Source organism: Bos indicus x Bos taurus, chromosome 1, assembly GCF_003369695.1.
Source record: "Bos indicus x Bos taurus breed Angus x Brahman F1 hybrid chromosome 1, Bos_hybrid_MaternalHap_v2.0, whole genome shotgun sequence".
In the NCBI taxonomy this organism is placed as follows: domain Eukaryota; kingdom Metazoa; phylum Chordata; class Mammalia; order Artiodactyla; family Bovidae; genus Bos; species Bos indicus x Bos taurus.
The window spans coordinates 119,143,359-119,148,222 of NC_040076.1; the positions used below are offsets into that span (position 1 = coordinate 119,143,359).

The 4,864-nt window shown below is 34.4% G+C and overlaps 1 long non-coding RNA gene across 2 annotated transcripts; it reads right to left on the minus strand.

The window, feature by feature from the left end:
• Positions 1-257: 257 nt before the first annotated feature.
• Positions 258-4,570, minus strand: LOC113899133. 2 transcript variants are annotated; one of them, XR_003512845.1, is made up of 2 exons: positions 4,281-4,570; positions 258-579 (listed from the first exon to the last, which is right to left on the minus strand). It is a non-coding gene; the product is annotated as an uncharacterized LOC113899133 (long non-coding RNA). The 2 variants fall into 2 exon arrangements; XR_003512844.1 differs by having other exon boundaries at positions 258-590.
• Positions 4,571-4,864: the final 294 nt, after the last annotated feature.

The window sequence follows — 4,864 nt, forward strand, 5'->3', positions numbered from 1 at the left end:
ACTTATTACTTTGTCTGTCCAAAGCAATAACATTTTCCTGGAAAATCTTTTTTTACAGCCATGTCAAGTGAGCTCCTCTCCCCTACCCCTCACAGGTTAGATGCTGCAGCTGAGCCATCAAATGGTCTGGTCCATAGTACTCCATCTACAGATGAGGATGTACTCTGAGGTAGACCAGTCAATCTTCTGTGCACGGATTTTTCTGAATGGAGCAAGAAGTAATGCTATTAAACTAAACTTGGATCCATTTGCCAATGTGCTATAAAACCAATCTATTGACACTGAGTTGTGGTGAAGGAAAGTGCAGCTGTTATTGCAGGGTGTCAAGCAAGCATTCTAGGCAGCTAGTGCTTAAAAGACCTGCACTCTCTGATGGATTTCGGGTGAAGGTTTTTAAAGCCAGGATGAAGGAGGCAAGTTGTGGGGTAGGGAATCAGCTCATGGACATTCTTCTGATTGGTTGGTACTGAGGTAACTGGGAGGCACCTTCATCAGCCTTCTGGTTGCAGCTGGTCTGGAGTCTGTGTGCTTGTGGTCAACATGCAGTTAACTTCTTCCACTCAGTGAGGGTTCCAATATCTGCAAAATAGCTCAAGAATGTGGTTCAGAATATTATCTATAGCCCTGAAGGAACTAAAGTTTCTTGACTTTGTTTAAATGCTAAACTATTATTTTGTTGTGCTTGACTGTTTTCTTTTGTTTCTGGATTTTCTCACTTTTATGATTTGTTCTTTGGGACTTGGGGAAGGCCTAGGGGAAAGTTTCTACAAACAAGAGGCAAGTGGAGGATATGGAGTGAGGGGATCTATTCCTGGAAGGTCCTATGAGTCCTTCTTTGTTACAATCCCCAATTTTCTTTGATACTCCTCATTCTTTAGGGTGAACTGGTACAGGACAAGAAACAGAATAAAGTTTTGGAGAGAGGTTAATGATAAATTCAGAGGATGAGCTCTACTTCAGGGGAACTTCATTTTAATAAGATCTCTTTTGTCCCTGATGAATTGTTTAAATAAATAAATCTGCAATCATCAGTGGCTATTTTTCTTTCTATTGGTTCCCTTCACCTCCCAGCTATTTGCAGCAGGAAAGAATTAAAGCCACTTAAAAGAAGACTGCAGTTAAAAGAGAGGAGCCTTTGTGTCTTCTAAATTCAAACTTTGAACATCTATTGGACCCGTGACCCTTTAGCTTTTCTGTTGTTCTAATATTATTTAAACTGATTAGACAAGGGTTTGATACTTGGAACAAAAGTTCTGTTCTTACTACTTTAGTTGTTTAGTTGCTAAGTCATGTCCAACTCTTTTGCGACTACATGGCCTGTAGCCCTTCAGGCTCCTCTGTCCATGGGATTTCCCAGGCAAGAATACTGGAGTGGGTTGCCATTTCCTTCTCCAGGGGGTCTTCCTGACCCAAGGAGCAAACCCATGTCTCCTGCATTGGCAGGCTGGTTCTTTACCACTGAATCACTAGGGAAGCCCATATATATGTGTATGTGTGTGTGTGTGTGTATAAAAGTTTGGAAAGTTAAATAGAAAACTAAATCTGAAAGCAAAACATGAAATCAAGTCTGTCATGAAAGTAAATATGAAAACAGGAGAATCTGTGATTAATTTCCAAATGCACAGTACGTATAACTAGTTTTAAGATTCAGATAAACAACACTGTGATTTGAGTGAGCTGTAAAGAGTCCAAAGAGGGAAGGGATCAAGACGAGAATTAGGATGTTAAAAGCAGATAGCTTGAGTTTTACCCTTAAGGTCATCCATGCCACTGTGTTTAAATGAATCTCCTTTGGCAAGATATCTAAGAAAGATCCTTCAGAGAGAAAGATAGGCATGTCCTGAACAGGAAAGGGGAAGATAGGCATATAATCAGCTATGATTATAACAAGATTTTGTTCAGATGCTAATATCTATGGGAATATGTTTTTATAGGAATAAGGTCCCATTTATCATTTTTCCCTAAGTCAGGTAATGAAAATAATAAATTTGGGCTTTAAACAAAATCAGTGAGACTTTTAAGTAGATGGAAGATTAATGGGGTATTATCAAAATCAAGTGAGGGGGGATTCTGGTCAATGTTACAAAGTATCTCAGTTTATTTTAAAAAACTAATCACCCTAAGTTCCACTAATCCTTAAGAACATATGTAACTTTTAGTTCACTTGTATGGCTTTGATGTCTCGTTTTAAACCCTGGTCTTGACTCATAAGACCCTACTGCATAACATGGAAAGAACTGACAAAATAACCTTAAAAGCTGCCTTGTTTTCCATAATTAGTTTCTTCTGAAATACTTCCCCCTTTTAAAATACATATCCCTGAGATAGTAATTTCTAAAGATTGTGAAATCCCATGGGCAAAACCATAATCTTGCTCACTTCAAGCAATTGACGTATTCCTTAAAAGCCTCTCATCAAGATTTTTCTTCAAAAAGAAAGAGAAAAAAATAAATTTAATTTTCTAACACTGGAGTTATCTTCATCTGGCTTTACCAAAGGAAATGCCACCAATATGCTGAAAAATATATTTCCTTTGATTTTTTCTCACTATTTATGCATGTAACTCTGAGAAATACAGTAGAATTGTAGAATATTAGAATAGAAAGAAATGTCCCTGCTGTTTAATCCAATATACCTCCTTAACAACACCAACATTGAGATCAAGAGAATCTATCAGTTTGCTAAGGCAGGACTCAGCTGCACCTAGAAGATGATTAAATCCCAAGAAAAGGATTTTTAGATGACATCACGTTCCTTTTCTTGAAAACTATCATTAAGATGTTGTTTAATTGAAAACATTTCAGAGAAATTTTTTCATGTTCATTTTATTTCAGCCAGTACATAATGCATAACTGGTCAGAATTTGGAAGCATCTTGTAGTTTTGTTTTTCGCTTTGGTATCTTCTATAATGTTCACGTGCAAGAAGAATAGTGTTAAAATTTCATCACATATGATTTGCAAAAGTCTTGGGCAAAAAATTCTAAAAACTACAATAAAATTCAGGGGATTTCTTTAAAACACGAAATCTAGAAGCCATAGCAAAAAACAGATACACTTTAAATAGTATAAAGCTCAAACTCAATAATTAAACAATAAATTTGGAAAATAGACACTATATCAAAGTTAACATTATCAATAGGAGTTATCATATCTGGTCCAAGCTGAACTAGATATGGGTTTCATTTCTTTCAGACTACCTTTTAGCAAGGAGGGAGCAAGAATCCCCAGGTGGACCAGCCTATAATCACTGGCAGCTTCTTAGTAAGTTTATATCATGATAACATACAGTAGTTTTCTGAGTGTCATGAAGTGAAAAGCTCTGGAAAGACCTGATCTATAACATATAAAGAAGTCTTGTGTATCATCAAACAGTTGAATAGCTCAATAGAAAATTGAGTATAAACACAATTCACAAAATTGCATATCTAAAATACCAATGTAAAAAGACTGGGGATTTTTTTGGTAATCATGAAAATGCAAATGGAAGTAAAAGCTTAATATCTGTTTATACTCATAAAACTGGCAAAAATGAAAAAGTACAGTGAAGTCTATTTCAGATAAGGAGGCAAAGAGAAGAATATTCTCATTTATTGCTGTGATTAGGTGAAAAATGTCAGCAATTTGGAAAAATGATCTGGCAATATCTCTTAAGCTTTAAAATACATATAAAATATGTTATTTATGTTATACATGTTATATATAATATCATATAAATATATAATATATATTATAATATGTAATATATTGTATATAAAATATGCTATTTTGAAATAACAATTCCACTCTTGAAAATACAACATAAAATCACCTGCATTGATTTGTACACTCATGCACGCATATACATAATTAAGAATGCTTATTGGACTGTTACATATTATTTTTCATAGTAAAAATTAGGAACAAATGTAAACAGATAAAAAACAAGTGTTATTAACAGATTCTTTGTTCAGTGTAAAATTGTTGTAAGACTTATATATCAAAGAAAATATTTTAATATTAATTTATTCTTTTTTAAGAGATGGAGTTTTTTTTTAATTGTTGTGGCAAAGACTTATTTAGAATGAGAAATGAGGGCTTCTATATAAAATTCTAACAATCTACAATAATATTGATTTTTTGGTATCTTACATTATCAATTTTCTTGTATTTATAGAAATAACTTTCAGATGTAATATTTGAGTCATAGTATTTTTATCTACATAATTATATTTGGAGAGATAGTGTAACTTGCCTTTTCTTTTATCTAAAGAGAACATGTTTTTACCTTTGTCTAGGTTACCTGGTCAAAACTGGCACCATGATGGACTTGTCTGGCAGGAATCGGAGCTCTGAAGGGGATGCAGTTGCTGTGGAAGTTGCCAATCAGGATGGACAGGTAGGGGAGAAACTTCTGAGGTTTTTCCTTTCCTCTCTCCTTCCAACCTCCTTTATAGTCTTTACTATGCTAACCCCAGCCAGAAGTGCAGTAGTCATTCTTCCTGCAGTATAAGCAGACTGGGGTAAAGAAAAGCAATGCCTCTGAAAACAAATTGGCCTAGTGTCCTTCCCTTTGGATCAGATGATAAGTTTGACGGTTTTATTCATTTTTCTTTCATTATCTCAAGGTTTTTTCAGATGATCTCCTTTAATAGCTTTGTTATTTTTATTAGAGTCTTATTTCTTTCCAATATTTTGGGAAAATGTTTTTAAACAGTTCCAAAAGAAATCTTAACCTCATGTAAAGTTTCACTAATTTTATTACTCACCATCATTTCTTATAGCACTTCTTTGCCATTCTCAAGCACTTTTATTACAGTTTTTATTTTTTTTCTTTTCTCACAAATGTTCCCTCAGGTAGGTGGCACATTCTTAATATACTACTCT